Consider the following 20,295-nt stretch of genomic DNA (forward strand, 5'->3'; position numbering starts at 1 on the left):
CCCACCTTAATGTGGGTGATGGCTGCACGGGCACCTGACATCGGGGGAAAGAGGTAGATTTGACGAGGGGTCATGCTTTGTCTGCATAATTCGGGACCCACTGGGCACAGTAAGAGAAAGACCCCAGGCTTTATTTCCACCATCTCAGGAAACTGCTCACCTCTACATATACAGACTCAACACAGTGGAGTGTTACTACAGTGAGAAAGGTGTATTCTTTCGTGGTTACAAAATAGTTCACATTATCCTGCCAATATAAGATCTCTCCTTCTCAACATTAAAAAAATAGTGCTCTTTATCAGTTTCTTTCCAATGCAACTTAACTAACTGAACTTGTACACTAGTTTATTTACACAACTATTTTTAAATAGTTCTTAGCGATATCACGCTGGCAGCAGTATGTTGCTTCACCATCTTTGGTTGTGACCGTTGGGCGCTGTGTTGCTGGTCCACGTGTAGGTGATGTAGCTTGTTGTGCTTCACCTGACAACTGCTGTGTTGATGTTTCGGTATTAGTGGTTGTGGTCTCTTCACTTGACATTGGTGTTGCAGACTTTGTTGGAGAATACCCGATATTGAGCAATTTGATTTACCATGTTGGATATGTGGGGAAGAGAATACATATCCAGCTGCATATATCTTTTAGTGGTCTGGCTATAGTCAATGACTATTCTGTGTTTCACCCCATTAATTACTACCGCTACTTGGGCTCTCCAGGGGCTGGTGCCGGCTTCAATGATTCCCGTCATTCAGAAGCTTCCGTACCTCTGACCTAATAAAGGTCCTGTCCCTGGCACTGTATCATCTATTTTTGGTGGCAATGGGTTTACATTTGGGGGTGAGGCTAATGAACAGCGGTGGAGGGATGATCCTGAGAGTTGAAAGGTTGCAGGTCACATGTGGTGGCAATCTTTGGGTTGCTGGCTGGGAAAGATGGGAGGAAGGTGTAAGGTAAAACATCATGAGATGGGAATGTGTAGGGAGTTACCCTGTACAGGGCAGTAACAAGAAGGGGAGGTGTCCTTGTACTCCTGTTAGGTAAAACATCATGAGATGGGACCGGAGAAGGAGTCACCCAGTACTAAGGAGTAACAGAATGCATCCTTGTACTTACAAGATAAGAGAGACATTGATGGATTGAGAGGCAGGAAGCTAGCAGGGAAAGGATAGCAACAGTTTTAGTCATTGGACAAGTAATGATATGATGATGTTCTAAGCATGTATCCAAGGGTATAAAAAATCACCATTTTGCTGATAACGGCAGAATGCATTCTCCGACTAACTTTGTTAGTCGCAAGTGTTACAATCCGGTAATAAAGAACAAAGAACCCTGATTTCGACTCAGCCTGGTGTTTGTCTCACTCATTCATGAACAAAGCAGACCTAACAAAGGCCAGGGGGGTTCCGTGGGTAGAGTGCAGTAGGTGGTTTAAAAACTGCTGGTTATAGACAGTGGGGGGGGAGGAAGGGGCCCATTGTACTCCAACATGACACTCTTAAGGTGGCATTGAAAGTCCAGCCCCAGCAACATGGCAGTGCAAAGCTGTGGCATCATGAGGAGTTTAAAGTCTTTGTAATCTGTGCCCCATACAGTCAGAGTCGCTATACAGTAGCCACGGACATCTACTGTTTGGGACTTCAAGGCCAGCAAGACCATGCAGTTTACTAGCCTTTCTGGGAAGAAGTAATGCTGCAGCATGTCAGGGTGGATGAAGCTCTCCATGGTCCCACTGTCGAACAGGCATCTTGTCACATTTCCGTTTACCCCAATGTCCATCATCAATCTGGTGAGTTGATGAGGGCACCCCTGGTCTAGTGTGATGGACCCAGTGTTGAGTCGCTGTCAACCTCTGTAGATAAAGTGGAATGTTCGGGCATTTTATTCCAAGATGGCAGCCCATATGCTCTGCATGCAATGCTGCTGGGTAGGGAAGATGGCGGCCCCAATGTCCACACTTGGTGCCTCCAGGTTGAGGAGATGGTGGTATCCAAGGTGGTGGTCTCTTTGGCCCTCATGCAGCACTGCTGGGTTTGAAGGGTGACGTGGCTTTACACACTTTAGCGTAGTGTCCTTTTTCTCACATTTTTTGCTGGGCAGCATTTTCTTGTGTGTTTTAGCTGGCTACGGAAGTAGCACTTCAGGTGCTCATTCGTGTCACTGGTGGGACGTGGCAGTGTGTGGTAGGGTTGTGACCCTCCCACTTCCCAAGATGGCGGTGTCCACGGTAACCATGAGGCGGCCATGTTGTCGGTTGTGTACACGTCCATGTTTTGGAGGTCCACCTCTAGCATATCCATTAGCTCGACTGCCTTTTGCGGATTGAGCTCACCTTGCTCCATCAGTCTTTGACAGATGTAGATGAATCTTATGCCTGTGACATTCAGTAGACCTCTCCGAGTTCACTGCAGCCGTCACTACTTTGCAGTTGCAGGTCTGTCCAAGAGCTCACAGGGCCAGAAGATACTCGGCACTAGATTCCCTGGATCACTGCTTACAGGAAGCCAGAAGGTGCCTTGCGTAGACCACGTTTACCTTCCTCCGATACTAGCTTTTCAGTAGGCTCATTGCTGCTGGGTATGACTGAGTGTCACAGATCATCGGGTATAGCAGGGGCCCGATCCAGGAATACAGTACTTGTAACCTGTCGTCCACTGATCAGATGATAGTGGACGAGGCCTGCAGGAATGCTTCGATGCAACTCAGCCAGAGTTGGATGCATCAGGCAGTTGAGGTCCAGCTTCTATGACTTCAGGATCTGCTCCATTATCAAAAAAAAAAACTGTTGTGAATAAAATTGATGCACCATCAATAACTTCAAAGATTAGAAGTTGTCGAGGAGTGGTTTTCAACCTTTCTCTTTCCACTCATGTACCACTTTAAGTAATCCCTATGCCAGCGGTGCTCTGTGATTAGTAAGGGATTGCTTAAGGTGGTAGTTGAGTGGGAAAGGAAGATTGAGAATCACTGCTCTAAACCCAATTATTTCTGAAATATTTTGCTTAAGGAAAATTGTCATTGGCTCTTTTCCTTTGGAGTTATGAAACCATGCACATAACGAGTCAATGAGGTACGATTAGAACAGTGGTTTTCAAACATTTTCATTCCACCCACTTACCACCTTAAGCAATCCCTTATTAATCACAGAGCACCTATGGAACAGGAAACACTTAAAGTGGTATGTAAGTGGAAAGAAAAAGGTTAAGAACCACTGTTGTAGAGAAATTGAGAGGCTTTTATTCACAACTGAATGGATATCCGTCCATACTGATCGACTGTCCTGGACTGAGGAGGGGTCTGTGGCACAGTCGCCTTTATTCAGGGGTAAGTGGGAGGAGCCTCAGGCACAGTCAGCAAGAGGTGTGTCCTAGCACATCCACACACACACACACACACACACACACACACACACACACACACACACACACACACACACATATATATATATACAATGTTTTACCACACTTTCAAGCAATTTTCTGTGCCTCATGACTTCCATTGGTATGTGGACTTTCCTTCAGTGTCCATACATCAAAAAACAAAGCTTTTAGTTCCTTGAACTTTTCTGATTCCACCTAATTGTCATCACCACCTAATTTCTCATGGGTGGAAGATACTCCATTGGAGTATGTTCCAGAATATAAGGATAAAGTGGAGGAGAATGGAAAAATAGCTGTGTAGAGAAGGTGTTGTCAGCTTGCACACTTTTATTCCCCATCATCAGGTTGAAAATGGCAGCGCTGCCACTGGTGTGGACTTGGGAGAGCAGAGTCACAAGGGTTCAGCCGCCTGGTCCTAATGCCAGCAAGTCCATACAGGTGCTAAACAGCCTGTTAGAGGAGCCGAGGGTGTTTCTAAACTAAAATCCTGCAAGCACGGGTCTCTGCCCAAGTTGTGTCGTCTGTGCCCAGCAGTGGCCATGAAGGGTTGCAGTCTCTGTGGGAGCAGCTGATTTGTGCAGGGGACCAGAAATGGAAAACACCTCTTGCTGAGAAGGAGAAGCCAAGGTTTCATGGAATGGTAACCATGGCACCAGCCCGGCGAGGGACAAGCAGCTGAAGGACTCGGATAGGCTGCGGGTGCCTTACGGTCAGAGGTCCTACACAGGCTGCAGGCTGGTTTCTGGGAACCAGGTATCAGAGCTGGGTTTTGAGAGGGTGCTGATGGCAAGGAGGGCTCCCGAAAGGGCTTGGTGCTGACTGCTCTGGTTGCCGATGATCAGGAATCTGTATGGCTGCAGAGGCTGTTGGAGCACTGGAGGCGAATCCACGAACACTCAGTAACTCTGAAGGGACTCTCTTTTGCTTCTTTCTCTCATACTATAAGGGGCACCAGGTAACACTAATGGTGATTCTTTGTCTGCCTATGGCAGGCAGAAGGGAATTTTGTGTAATATTACATTCTGTACTGTACCATTATATGAAAATAAAGGAATCTTGAATCACTGTAATGTTGTGATAGATGAACAATGTTTAATAACCTCATGCTGAAAACAGGTAAGAGCTTTAAAGATGAAAAGGCAAGTTTGAGTGGCCTGCCTTTGGCATTTTCTCCAATTAGAAGCTTGAACAAACATGACATTTGAGAAGTGAAGCAAATGAAGACAGAACACAACAGGACCAGGCTATGCTTGTTTCAGTATTCAGTAAGATCATGAGTGTTTGTTTACCTTTGTGCTTCTTTCCTGCACTAAGCAGAAGCCTAATAGCCTGAATATGCCTGAAATTGTCCAATCTGAGAAGCTGAGCTGGCTCAGGCCAGGACAGTACTTAGAGGGGAGACCGCCTGGGGACACCAGGTGCTGTAGGGTTCTAGGGCCTTTCGGTAGACAAAAGATAAAGAATTTCATGTATGTGTTGGGCTCTCTTGATAGCCCCAGTAATGACTCAGACAGAAGACTGAGGGGAACGATAGGCTTTATTAAGCTAGAGACTGCTGGCCCGGGTCCAGGCTGGATAAATGAGCAGGAAGGTGAGGGGACTCGACCTTTAAAAAAGAACCTATCAGTAAACAACAAAAACCGGGGGAGATAACAGCAGTGATTCAACAATACAGCAGTATTTAACAATTATTATACAAGTGGCGGGAGAAGCAGATGCCCCAACCAGCTAGAAGTTGAGCCGCACAGGTGGCCTCCTCTGCCGGGCCGCCAGGGAACTGGCGTGTCCGTATGGTGCTCCTTTGGAGGGGGTGCCGACGGGGGAGTATCTGCTACAGGAACTGTGGGGGTGGGGTGCTGGCGGTGGACTCTGGGAGTGCTGCGGGGTCCTCCGCAGCTGCATGAGGGGTAGAAGCCTGGACATCCGGTGGCAAGACAGGCAGCTCAGACTCCAGGGCCATGCTCGGATGTAGCACCATCGGGTCTGTGGGGTGGTCAGTAGCTGGCAAGGCAGTCTCAGGGTCTTCAGCCCTTGCCAGGTCTCATATGGACACAGTGTCCTCGTGACTGCCCGAGTACCTCACAAATCCAAATTGAGGGTTTGTATGTATGAGGTGGACTGCTTCAACCAGTGGATCTCTCTTATGGCCTCTGACATACTTCCGAAGGAGAACTGGCTCCAGGGTTTTCAGCCAGGGAAAACCATTTGCTGGCCTACTAGGGAAAGCAAGCGTTCATGCAGGGTGGTGTTAGTAGAGGTACACAGTAATGACTGGATGGCTTGGAGATCTTCGGGCAAGACGTTCTGCCAGTGGGACACTGGCAAATCTTTATACCTAAGGCCCAGGAGCACTGGCTTCCAGATGGTGCCGCTCTCCCTTTCCACCTGGCCGTTACTTCTGGGGTTATAGCTGATGGTCCTGCTGGTGGCTATTCCTCTGGTCAAAAAGTACTGTCGCAGCTCCTCACTCATGAACGAGGTCCCCCGGTCACTATGAATATAGTCGGGGTACCCTAACAGAGTGAAGATACTGCTTAGGGCTTTGGTGACTATAGCTGAGGTCATATCTGGGCAAGGGAATGCAAAGGGGAACCTGAAAAATTCATCCAACACCGTCAGAAAGTATGCATTCCTATTTGTGGTCGCGAGGGGGCCCTTGAAATCGATGTTGAAAGGGTAAGTGGCCTTGAAGAGATATGCCTTTTCTGGCCAGTATAACTGGGGCTTACACTTGACGCAGATCTGGCAGCATCTGGTCGTGGACCGGGCGTCCTCGATGGAGTACGGGAGGTTCCTTGACTTGATAAAGTGATACAACCTCATGACTCTGGGGTGCAGGATCTGGAGACAGTCGAGATGCGCGCTGGCGCACATCCCTTAGGATAGGGCATCCGGGGGATCATTGTGCTTATCTGGCCGGTACAAGATGTCATAGTTGCAGGTGGATAACTCGATCCTCCACCTCAGAATCTTGTCATTCTTGATTTTATCCCATTGTTTGAGTCTCTGGACCACGTCACCTTGATCTGCATCATTGAGTTTGAGATCGGGTGAGGACTGGGTTGATTCAGTGTCACTGAAGCTAAGACTGGTGCTTCTTCATCATCGTTGTTAGTGGGGAGGCCCACCCAAGATGGCGACCTCTACGTTGACCACGCAGCATCGAGTGAAGAAGAAGGTGGAAGTGGAGTCATGGTGGTCAGAAGTGACGTCACTGGAGCAGTAGGCCGAGGTCCCGAGGTTCCGAGGTTGGGAGTTGTGGCTGGTAAGGTGGTGCTCCTCTCACCACGCACACGGTCAGCGCCAGAAGCTCTTCAGGGATGCACAACACTGCTCACGGACTGCGGTCGGGACCTGCAGGCTTTGTGGCAATGGCCCTTCTTTCCGCAGCCTGAGCACATAGCTCCTTTCGCAGGGCAGAGATGCCTGGCCTGCCCGCAAAACTTGCATCTTGACGATGCAGACGGTGTTATTGCAGCCGCGGTCGGGTTGCTGATGCTCGACGCTGAGTCCTAGGCCAATGGCCCTCGTGGTGGAACGTACCCAGATGGCCCGCTTCTGCATGGTGCATGGTGCTGGGCTGAGTCCAGAGTTCTGATCAAGTCGATAGCTCTTTTGAGTGGGAGCGGATCCTCCTCGAGGAGTCTCTGCCGGATGTAGTCTGACCTCAACGCAGGCATCTCTGATCAGCTCTTCCACGCATTGGGTCAGCGATATCGTGCCCATAGGATCCCCCAAACAGTCTTTTCCCAGTGTGACCAGGGACCAGACGAACTCTGCAGTGGACTCACCAGGCTGTTGTTTCTGGGATGCCAGCAGGTAACGGGAGTAAACCACGTTCACTTTCAGCTTATACAGCACCCGCAGCTCAGCCATTGCCTTGGTGTAGGTCGTGCTGCCTTGGATGGTCAGATGCCTTCTGGTCAACTCATGCCTGAAGGATCTTGAGCTTCTTTTCATCTGAGTCGACCACCTCCGTAGCGACATCAAGGAAGCTGTTAAAGCAGTTCACCCACTGCTCGAAGAGCACCAATGCACCCCGGACTTGGGGGTCGACTTCCAGCCGTTCGGGGCACAGCAATTTCTCCATAACTGGAGAGTTCCAAAAATCTAGCTCAATAAATTGTTGGGCGTTATCAGTAGCCCCAATATGATTCAGACAGAAGACTGAGGGGAACGATAGGCTTTATTGAGCTAGGACTGCTGGCCTGGGTCCAGGCTAGGAAAATGAGTGGGATGGAGAGGGGACTCGACCTTTATGGCCCGGGGTCACATGGGCAGGACTAAGGAAGGAGCTAAGGCAGGAGGGCGGGCCAGCCAGTGCATACAATCATATCACCACAGTATGTTGCATTCTAAATGTAGTATTATGATGTGCAACGACAATGGGCGCCTCCTGTTGGAGCTCTGCGCAGAACAGCGGCTTGTCATTACAAACACCCTTTTTCAGCAGAGGGACAGCCTTAAGACCACCTGGATGCATCCCCGATCCAAACACTGGCACCTCCTGGACTACATCCTGGTGCGAGAAAGTGACAAACAAGATGTGCTCCACACCAGGGTCATGCCTAGCGCGGAATGCCACACTGACCACCGGCTGGTTCGCTGCAAGCTCAACCTTCACTTCAAGCCAAAGCCCAGGAACAATAAAGCCCCCAGAAAGAGGTTCAATGTTGGAAAACTGCAGTCAGACGAAGCGAGAGGAAACTTCCAGGCAAACCTCAAAGCAAAGCTCGACGTTGCAACCCGCCTCACGGACCCGTCCCCTGAAACCTTCTGGGATCAGTTGAAGACTACCATACTGCAATCCACTGAAGAGGTACTGGGCTTCTCCTCCAGGAAAAACAAGGACTGGTTTGACGAAAACAGCCAGGAAATCCAGGAGCTGCTGGCAAAGAAGCGAGCTGCCCACCAGGCTCACCTTACAAAGCCGTCCTGTCCAGAGAAGAAACAAGCCTTCCGTCGCGCATGCAGCCATCTTCAGCGCAAACTCCGGGAGATCCAAAATGAGTGGTGGACTAGCCTCGCCAAACGAACACAGCTCAGCGCGGACATTGGCGACTTCAGGGGTTTCTACGAGGCTCTAAAGGCTGTGTACGGCCCCTCACCCCAAGTCCAAAGCCCGCTGCGCAGCTCAGACGGCAAAGTCCTCCTCAGCGACAAGATCTCCATCCTCAACCGATGGTCAGAACACTTCCAATCTCTTTTCAGTACCAACCGCTCAGTCCAAGATTCCGCCCTGCTCCAGCTCCCTCAACAGCCCCTAAGGCTAGAGCTGGATGAGGTTCCCACCCTGGATGAGACATATAAGGCAATCGAACAACTGAAAAGTGGCAAAGCAGCAGGTATGGATGGAATCCCCCCAGAAGTCTGGAAGGCTGGCGGCAAAACTCTGCATGCCAAACTGCATGAGTTTTTCAAGCTTTGTTGGGACCAAGGTAAACTGCCTCAGGATCTTCGTGATGCCACCATCATCACCCTGTACAAAAACAAAGGCGAGAAATCAGACTGCTCAAACTACAGGGGAATCACGTTGCTCTCCATTGCAGGCAAAATCTTCGCTAGGATTCTACTAAATAGAATAATACCTAGTGTCGCTGAGAATATTCTCCCAGAATCACAGTGCGGCTTTCGCGCTAACAGAGGAACCACTGACATGGTCTTTGCCCTCAGACAGCTCCAAGAAAAGTGTAGAGAACAAAACAAAGGACTCTACATCACCTTTGTTGACCTCACCAAAGCCTTCGACACCGTGAGCAGGAAAGGGCTTTGGCAAATACTAGAGCGCATCGGATGTCCCCCAAAGTTCCTCAACATGATTATCCAACTGCACGAAAACCAACAAGGTCGGGTCAGATACAGCAATGAGCTCTCGGAACCCTTCTCCATTAACAATGGCGTGAAGCAAGGCTGTGTTCTCGCACCAACCCTCTTTTCAATCTTCTTCAGCATGATGCTGAACCAAGCCATGAAAGACCCCAACAATGAAGACGCTGTTTACATCCAGTACCGCACGGATGGCAGTCTCTTCAATCTGAGGCGCCTGCAAGCTCACACCAAGACACAAGAGAAACTTGTCCGTGAACTACTCTTTGCAGATGATGCCGCTTTAGTTGCCCATTCAGAGCCAGCTCTTCAGCGCTTGACGTCCTGCTTTGCGGAAACTGCCAAAATGTTTGGCCTGGAAGTCAGCCTGAAGAAAACTGAGGTCCTCCATCAGCCAGCTCCCCACCATGACTACCAGCCCCCCCACATCTCCATCGGGCACACAAAACTCAAAACGGTCAACCAGTTTACCTATCTCGGCTGCACCATTTCATCAGATGCAAGGATCGACAATGAGATAGACAACAGACTCGCCAAGGCAAATAGCGCCTTTGGAAGACTACACAAAAGAGTCTGGAAAAACAACCAACTGAAAAACCTCACAAAGATAAGCGTATACAGAGCCGTTGTCATACCCACACTCCTGTTCGGCTCCGAATCATGGGTCCTCTACCGGCACCACCTACGGCTCCTAGAACGCTTCCACCAGCGTTGTCTCCGCTCCATCCTCAACATCCATTGGAGCGCTCACACCCCTAACGTCGAGGTACTCGAGATGGCAGAGGTCGACAGCATCGAGTCCACGCTGCTGAAGATCCAGCTGCGCTGGATGGGTCACGTCTCCAGAATGGAGGACCATCGCCTTCCCAAGATCGTATTATATGGCGAGCTCTCCACTGGCCACCGTGACAGAGGTGCACCAAAGAAAAGGTACAAGGACTGCCTAAAGAAATCTCTTGGTGCCTGCCACATTGACCACCGCCAGTGGGCTGATAACGCCTCAAACCGTGCATCTTGGCGCCTCACAGTTTGGCGGGCAGCAGCCTCCTTTGAAGAAGACCGCAGAGCCCACCTCACTGACAAAAGGCAAAGGAGGAAAAACCCAACACCCAACCCCAACCAACCAATTTTCCCTTGCAACCGCTGCAATCGTGTCTGCCTGTCCCGCATCGGACTGGTCAGCCACAAACGAGCCTGCAGCTGACGTGGACTTTTTACCCCCTCCATAAATCTTCGTCCGCGAAGCCAAGCCAAAGATTATGATGTGAAAATTATGGAACATTTACCTTTTTTCTATTATTTATTATCTTTATCTGGTTGTATCATTTTCCATTCAAATAATTTTTCATTTTTGGAATATATCTTTCTTGAACCTTCCTTATTTCTTGCAGAAACTCCAATCTTTGCTGCTCGGTTTTCCTCCCTGCTAGTTTCCCTTTCCAATTAACTTTGTCCAGTTCCTCTTTCATGCCTGTTTTTTTCCCCCCTCTGGTATGTTGATTTTTACTTTCTCTTTCACAAAGTGCTTGGTGAATTCTATGATCACTGCCTTCTTCTGCTCCCTTATCAACTCTAATTCATTACACAATGCCCAATCCAGAATTGCCAATTCCCCGGCTGGCTCAGCCACAAGCTGTTCTAAGATAAATTCCTTCTCTTGCAATCTAGCACCAACCTGGTTTTCCCAACTATCTGCACATTGGAATCCCCCTTTGCCCCTTTTGCGTGCCTTCTCTTTCTCCATCTGAAGTTTGCATGCCACATCCTGACTACTGTTTGGAGGTCTGTATACAACTCCCATTAGGGCCTTTTACCCACCGGAATTCTACATCTTCTGATCGATGCCTCCACTTTCCAAAGCTTTAATTCCATTTGTAACCAGCTGAGTCAGCAAATGTTATTTTTAAGCAGCCAAGGATCTAAATCAATACAGTTGCTTGTATTTCAATTAACCTTGCACTGATATTTTCTGCTAATATTTGAGTGGCATAGTTCTCTAAACAAAAATGCTAACCTAAGGTGGTTAAAAATCCAAGCGCTGCGCCTTTCTTATCAGTCTCCTCAGACTGCCACTTAAGTGTAATCATATAAAAGTTTACAAAATACTGAGTTTAGTGAGAAAGGATTTCCTTCTCAACAGCTATATAATGAGGACAATTTACACAGGATATGATAGAAAAAATAATCCCAGCGTTCCCAAAGCTATGTAATGCCAGCACTACAGTTGGTGCGAACCCAAGAAAGTGGGGAGTGCTGCTCTGCAGTGTCCTACCACGCGGTCCTTATGCCACAAGTTCCTTGTAGGCTGTGGGCTATTGGTAATTGCAGCCGATGGACCCATACGGGCTGCAGAATGCTGGAGATTGGCTGATGGGAATCAGGTATCGGAACCACAATTTGAGATAGTACTTAGAGCAAGAAGGGCTCCCAAAAGGCTTCTGGTGCTGAAGGCTTTCTGATCATATCATAGGTTTAGACCTGGATCTCAGGTTGCTGATAGCTTGAACTATTATCTGTGTGGCTGCAGAGGCTGCGAGAGTGCTGGAAGCAAATCTTGATTTTTCTGAATGGACTGTCTTTTGCCTTACAGTAGACAATAGTTGAAGTATATCATGTATATTACATTTTATGAATTATTATGTGGCAATAAAATGAACCTTTGAACTTTTGATTGCAATGAAAAGGAAGATAAAATAATAGCAAGCACGGTCAGCATGATAGCTCTTTTATGAGGGTTCATTCAAGATCCTGATGGCTGCAGAGAACAAAATGTCTTTAACTTGTTAGTGCATGCTATAATGACCTTAAACCTTTTTCCCCAATGGGAGCAAGGATGAATGAGTGTGCCTGGGGTATGACGGATTTTTCAGTATGTTGGCCTCCTTTCTTGGGCAATGGGAGATGGGGATGAGTCTATGAAACAGAGGAAAGTTTGCATGATGTTCTAATTTGCATTTGCTGCCTTCCATAGCTTCTTCCAATCTTGACAGAGCTGCTCTCATACCATGCTGTGATAAATTAACAAGTATACTTTCAATGGTGCAGCTATGAAAGTTGTTGAGAGGCAAGATGAACATGCCAAACTTAGAAAGAGGAGGATTGGTAAGCCTTTGTGACCGACAGGTGATATAAGAACTGTACTAATATGACATCCAATTTTCTTCCATTCTCCACTTCTCAACTATGTGCCAAGGATTGGATGTGTCTAATTAGTGCAGTGGAGATCATTAGGATGAGTGCAAGAAGGTGGAAATATTGGGAGTCCTGAGTAAGCAATGGCAGTCAGTGGTTGAGTGGAAATAGATGGAAGTATAGTAATCAGTGAATTTTCCCAGTTCAATATATTTTTGTGGTAACAGAGATGACGTTACAAGGAATTAAGTGGTGCCTGTGCTGTGAAAAATGTGATAAGTATATAATGGGAGTTTCTGTTGCGTAACAGTAAGGTCAAAGGGGCAAATGATCATGACTGATTGGAGATTGGGAAGTTAGTGATGACAGGATTTATTTATCCATGGCTGGTGTTGAAAGGTGATTGTAGTTTGAGCATAAATGGGTGTGATTAGGATTTTGTGGCAATTAGGGGGTGGCTAAGAAGACCAGTGACATTGGACATTTATGGGATTGGTTATGATAGTGGGATATTGGTAGTGGCAAGAGGTAAGTGAGGGGGGAACAGTAATATAGGGCAGCTGGTGATCTGGGGTAAGTGATGACCATAGGATAATGGTGTTCCAAGGTGAGGCTGGCTCAAAATTAGGAGTGAAAATGAGTGGATTAATGGCTTTAGGGATACAGATGGAAGTTCGATGGAGAAAGGCATTGGAGGAGTTGATAGCCATTAGCAGGACATTCCCGTCAGGAATGGGCAGTAGGCAAGGGGAGCAGTGGAAAAGGAGTAATGGGTGATTAGAAGCAGCTTTTATTGTTTAAATTAATATCAAATTTTGTCTGAATTATGGATGCCTTTGAGAAGATGATTTAATTAAATTTGGATCATTCAAGGTGACAGCGCCTACGTCAGCATCATCAGTTAATCTAGCAACTGTACCAGATTAACCAAGGTCATCAGTCAGTTATAAATGTCCAAAGTAATTTCTTTAGTCTTGATGCTTTGATTTAGAGAGACAACCTTATATTGGTTCTCAGCATCCTCTTAAGCAGTTCCGGGGAAATCAAAGAGGCATTCGTAATCACTGCTAACTTCTGGCCCAGCTTAGATTCAAATGCGTCTATTTGTGTAATCAGCTAAATCTAAATGCATGTCTTTATGCCTTAAACTTCAGAACAATTCAATTTTAAATAGGGCCTTGAACCTTCCCAAGAAGCAGTTGTAAATTTGACAATAGCTACTTGATCGGTTCATTCAACATTTAATCAAGAATGCCCAGCTGAAGAATCACAAGTACAATTGCAGTTAGACCATAAAACTATAAGATATAGGAGCAGAAGTAGGCCTTTTGGCCCATTGAGTCTGTTCTGCCATTCCATCATGAGCTGATCCATTCTCTTTTTTTTTGAATATTTTATTTATAAATTTTTAAACCACTAGTAATAGTTACATTACATTCAGTTCTAAATTATTTCAAAAGAAATTATACATGTATATATCATCCCACACCCCAGAAAGAAAAAAAAACAGGAGAATACCAAGAAAGTAAAACATTTAGACAATAAAGTCTATTGGAGGTTACCAAGAAATACATGCAAACCAAAATTTTGTAAATAGGGCTCCATATCTCTCAGATTATCAGTAATCTTCTCTAATGATATACAAAGTTCTGCATGCCATCTTTCCACACCTAAATTTATTTCTGACTTCCATGATATTGCTACACATTTCCTAAAGCAAGCTAATCCATTCTCCCATTCAGCCCCACACCCCTGCCTTCTCCCCCTAACCTTCGCTACACTGACTATGATACCTGTACTAATCTCTGCCTTAAATACACTCAACAATGGCTTCCATAGCCATTGATGGCAGGAAATCTCAGAGATTCACCCTCTCTAGTGAAAGAAATTCCTCCGCATCTCTGTTTTAAATGGGAACCCTTCAATCCTGAAGATGTGCCCCCTTGTACTAGACTCCCCTCCCATGGGAAAAAACTTTACCACATCTACTCTGTCCAGGCCTTTCAACATTTGAAATGCTTCTATGAGTTCTCCTTTCATTGTTCTGAACTCCAAGGAGAACAGTCCAAGAGCATCAAATGTTCCTCATATGCTAATACAGGAATTGCTCTTGTGATCTCCTCTGAACCCTCTTGAATGCCAGGACATTCTTTCTTAAATAAGTGCCTTATAAAGCCTGAACATCAAATCCCTGCATTCCTCTAGCTTATGAATGCCAACACTGCATTCCTCTAGATAATGAATGCCAACACTGCATCCCTCTAGATAATGAATGCCAACACTGCATCCCTCTAGATAATGAATGCCAACACTGCATCCCTCTAGATAATGAATGCCAACACTGCATCCCTCTAGATAATGAATGCCAACACTGCATCCCTCTAGATAATGAATGCCAACACTGCATTCGCTTTCTTCATCAGCAACTCTACCTTAAGGTTAACCTTTTAGGGTATCCTGCACATGTCCCTTTTCACCTCTGAATTTTGAATTTTGTCCCCATCCAAATAATAGTCTGCCCATTTATTCTCTCTACCAAAGTGCATGACCATACATTTTCCAACATTATATTTTATTTGCCACTTCTTTGCCCCTTCTCCTAATCTAAGTCTCTCTGCTCATCATCACCCATCACTCCACCTATTTTTTTTTTAAATCACCTGCCAACTTAGCCACGAAGCCTTTACTTCCCAATCCAAATTATTATCATACAACTTAAAAAGAAGTGGCCCCAACAAGTCCTTTTATGGATCAGTCACACAATGACCATCCATTGTTCAAATCTCAATCTTTAAAAACTAGAATCTTGCATTTTTGATTTTTTTTTATATTTTAGAGATCTGTACATCAGACAAGAGGAATCCATTTTATTCTCTTACATTTTCATTTGTTTATGCCTTATCAATACCCTTTGCATCAAAATATATGTTTATAAAAAAAGTGCCTCTTCTGCAAAAGATCCTCCTAAGGTACAGTAAAATCCCTATTATCCAGCACCTATAGGGGATTGCGGATGTTGGAAATGTGAATGTTCTGGTTGACTTCTTATAATTCCTAATTAATACATCGTTTAATGCTGGATAGTGGGGATTTTACTGTACTTGATAAAATACATTTATTGACAACTTGGAAACTAAAACGGGAGGACACAGTCTCAAGATTCGGGGGAGTAGATTTAGGACAGAGATGAGGAAAAATAGTTTTTCCCAGAGAGTAGTGAATGTTTGGAATTCTCTATCCAGGGAAGTGGTTGAGGCTGCTTCATTAGACATATTTAAAATTCAGTTAGATAAATTTTTACATGATAGGGAAATTAGGGGATATGGGGAGAAGGCAGGTAGGTGGAGTTAGGTCATAAATTAGATCAGCCATGATCTTATTGAATGGTGGAGCTGGCTCGATGGGCCATTTTTGGCCTACTCCTGTTCCTATTTCCTATGTTCCTATAACGTGATGGCAGCCTTCAATACCATTATTCCCTAAGGAGCTCCAAACCTTCTGCAACTTGATCCTTACTCCCTCATCGGAAGTACACAGTCAGTACGAATTGGAAAAAAATGTCTCCTCCTCTCTGACTATCAACACAGGCCCACCTCAAGAACATGTGCTTATAAATTAGCTTACATCTTTTCTAATACAAACTCTACTTGTGATAGATGCAATAATGATGTGGCTTCATTGACTCATGTGTTTTGGTTAGAAAAAATTTGGAAAGATATTTTTAAACTCTATCAATGATACTGGTTATTCAATTACAACCCCTTAACTGTTCTTTTTGGAATTACAGATGTAGGTTGTTTATCTACTTTTGCAGATCGAGTTATCGCTTTTTCTACTCTATTAGCTAGAAGAGCCATTTTACTTAAATGGAAAGACTCTGATTCTCCTACATTAATTCAATGACTTTGTTATGTTATGTCTTTCTAAAATCTAGACAAAAATCAGGTCGTATTTTAGATACAACTATTAAATATTAAAAAAATCATGGAAACCATCTATTGATTATTTTCATGGGATGTAACTGGCATTATTCTATGAATTAACTCTTGCTTTCTGACATAAATATAACTCTTGCTGTTTTTGTTATCTGTAACTGCACGAAAACCAACAAGGTCGGGTCAGATACAGCAATGAGCTCTCTGAACCCTTCTCCATTAACAATGGCGTGAAGCAAGGCTGTGTTCTCGCACCAACCCTCTTTTCAATCTTATTCAGCATAATGCTGAACCAAGCCATGAAAGACCTCAAAACTGAAGACGCTGTTTACATCCGGTACCACACGGATGGCAGTCTCTTCAATCTGAGGCGCCTGCAAGCTCACACCAAGACACAAGAGAAACTTGTCCGTGAACTACTCTTTGCAGACGATGCCACTTTAGTTGCCCATTCAGAGCCAGCTCTTCAGCGCTTGACGTCCTGTTTTGCGGAAACTGCCAAAAGTTTGGCCTGAAAGTCAGCCTGAAAAAAACTGAGGTCCTCCATCAGCCAGCTCCCCACCATGACTACCAGCACCCCCCACATCTCCATCGGGCACAGAAAACTCAAAACGGTCAACCAGTTTACCTATCTCGGCTGCACCATTTCATCAGATGCAAGGATCGACAACGAGATAGACAACAGACTCGCCAAGGCAAATAGCGCCTTTGGAAGACTACACAAAAGAGTCTGGAAAAACAACCAACTGAAAAACCTCACAAAGATAAGCGTATATAGAGCCGTTGTCATACCCACACTCCTGTTCGGCTCCGCATCATGGGTCCTCTACCGGCATCACCTACGGCTCCTAGAACGCTTCCACCAGCGTTGTCTCCGCTCCATCCTCAACATTCATTGGAGCGCTTTCATCCCTAACGTCGAAGTACTCGAGATGGCAGAGGTCGACAGCATCGAGTCCACGCTGCTGAAGATCAAGCTGCGCTGGGTGGGTCACGTCTCCAGAATGGAGGACCATCGCCTTCCCAAGATCGTGTTATATGGCGAGCTCTCCACTGGCCACCATGACAGAGGTGCACAAAAGTAAAGGTACAAGGACTGCCTAAAGAAATCTCTTGGTGCCTGCCACATTGACCACCGCCAGTGGGCTGATATCGCCTCAAACCGTGCATCTTGGCGCCTCACAGTTTGGCAGGCAGCAACCTCCTTTGAAGAAGACCGCAGAGCCCACCTCACTGACAAAAGACAAAGGAGGAAAAACCCAACACCCAACCCCAACCAACCAATTTTCCGCTGCAACCGTGTCTGCCTGTCCCGCATCGGACTTGTCAGCCACAAACGAGCCTGCAGTTGACGTGGACTTTTACCCCCCTCCATAAATCTTCGTCCGCGAAGCCAAGCCAAAGGAGGTGTAGACCAGAGCTGTGTTTTAAAGTATTCAACAGATCCTCAGGATAGGCCTTTTTAAAAATTTTTAAAAATAGATTATTTGGGGGTATTTTACAACAGACTCGCCAAGGCAAATAGCGCCTTTGGAAGACTACACAAAAGAGTCTGGAAAAACAACCAACTGAAAAACCTCACAAAGATAAGCGTATACAGAGCCGTTGTCATACCCACACTCCTGTTCGGCTCCGAATCATGGGTCCTCTACCGGCACCACCTACGGCTCCTAGAACGCTTCCACCAGCATTGTCTCCGCTCCATCCTCAACATCCATTGGAGCGCTTTCATCCCTAACGTCGAAGTACTCGAGATGACAGAGGTCGACAGCATCGAGTCCACGCTGCTGAAGATCCAGCTGTGCTGGATGGGTCACGTCTCCAGAATGGAGGACCATCGCCTTCCCAAAATCGTGTTATATGGCGAGCTCTCCACTGGCCACCGTGACAGAGGTGCACCAAAGAAAAGGTACAAGGACTGCCTAAAGAAATCTCTTGGTGCCTGCCACATTGACCACCGCCAGTGGGCTGATAACGCCTCAAACCATGCATCTTGGCACCTCACAGTTTGGCGGGCAGCAACCTCCTTTGAAGAAGTCCGCAGAGCCCACCTCACTGACAAAAGGCAAAGGAGGAAAAACCCAACACCCAACCCCAACCAACCAATTTTCCCCTGCAACCGCTGCAACCGTGTCTTCCTGTCCCGCATCGGACTTGTCAGCCACAAACGAGCCTGCAGCTGACGTGGACTTTTTACCCCCTCCATAAATCTTCGTCCGCGAAGCCAAGCCAAAGAGAGAGAATATTATAAATATTTTTTATCTCTGTTTTCTTTGTTAGGAAAATTATTTCTAATATGTTACATTTTCACCCTTTGGAATTTATATATGATACTTATGGACTTGGACATACCATTTTAATTCTGTTATATCTATTCTCCTTAAGCTGTGTATATTATGAGATATTAATAAAAAAGATTGAAAAAGAAAGAATGTGTGTTTAGCCCACTGCTCTACTCATACACCTATGACTGTGTGGTCAGGCACAATTCCAGTGTTACCTACAAATTTGCCAATGACACCATGGCTGTCAGCAGAATCACAAGAAAAGCATGAGGAAGCGTATAAGAGGGAGATAGATCAGCTTGTTGAGTGGTGTCACACCAACAATCTTGCACTCAACTTTAGCAAACCAAGGAGATCATTGTTGACTTTAGGAGGAAGTCAGGAGAACACAATCCAATCTTAGTAGAGGAGAGGGTCAAAAACTTCAAATTCCTGGGTGTCAACATCTTCGAGGATCTGTCCTGAAGCCTCTAAGTTGATGCAATCAAGAAGAAAGCTCGCCAGTGGCTATACTTTGTGAAGTCTTAGAGAAGATTTGGTATGTCACCAAAGACACTCAAAAACACTGACAGATGTACAGTGGAGAGCATTCTAGCCAGTTGCTTCACTGGTACAGAGGTGCCAACTCCTAGGACAAGAAAAAAAATCCAAAGGGTTGTTAACTTGGCCTGTGACATCACGGGCACCAGACTTCACTCCATTGAGGACATCGCAAGACACGATAACTTAAGAAAGGTGACTCTATACACACCACCCAGGCCCTGCCCTTTTCACTCTGCTACTATCAGGAAAAAGGTACAGGAGTCTAAAGACAAGCACTCTTCAGTACAAGGATAGCTTCTTCAGATTCCTGAATGATCAGTGAACCAAAGACCCTGCCTTACTTTGATTTATCATGCACTATTTTTAGTTATTTTTTTCTAAGGCAGTTTATATAAATATTTGCACTGTAATGCTGCCAAAAAACAACAAATTTGTTCATGTGACTTGTTCATGACAATAAATTCTGATTCTGAGAAACATTAAAAACATTCAGTAAAATATGACTGTAGGATACACCGCCAGTGGGCTGATATCGCCTCAAACCGTGCATCTTGGCGCCTCACAGTTCGGCGGGCAGCAACCTCCTTTGAAGAAGACCGCAGAGCCTACCTCACTGACAAAAGGCAAAGGAGGAAAAACCCAACACCCAACCCCAACCAACCAATTTTCCCCTGCAACCGCTGCAACCGTGTCTGCCTGTCCCGCATCGGACTTGTCAGCCACAAACGAGCCTGCAGCTGACGTGGACTTTTACCCCCTCCATAAATCTTCGTCCGCGAAGCCAAGCCAAAGATATTGGGGTTGAAAAAATATTTCACACAAAATACTTACGCACCTTGTTTATTGAAAGAAATGCAAACAAATCAACTATTTGTTTAAATATAATGCAATGTTCCATTATATCCATGCAGCAGTACTGCCAAGAAATATGAAACATGCTCCGTGTAGATGACACTGCTGTGAATTTCCACTTTACATTTGTGCAACCTGCACAGCAATATGAACTAGAAGCATGTATAGCATTGAATCATCGAGGCCATCAGAAATGCATGACATGCTCCCATGAATTGTTTATTTCTACCTGCAAGAAAAAGAACAAAATCTGCAGGAGGGATGTGATTGACAGCTAACTATTCCTGGATTTATTGCTTTAGGTGTGAAAGAATCAGAGGGTCAAGAGGGGTGGTGTAGCATTG

The sequence above is a fragment of the Narcine bancroftii genome, chromosome 3 (assembly GCF_036971445.1).
Source record: "Narcine bancroftii isolate sNarBan1 chromosome 3, sNarBan1.hap1, whole genome shotgun sequence".
In the NCBI taxonomy this organism is placed as follows: Eukaryota; Metazoa; Chordata; class Chondrichthyes; order Torpediniformes; family Narcinidae; genus Narcine; species Narcine bancroftii.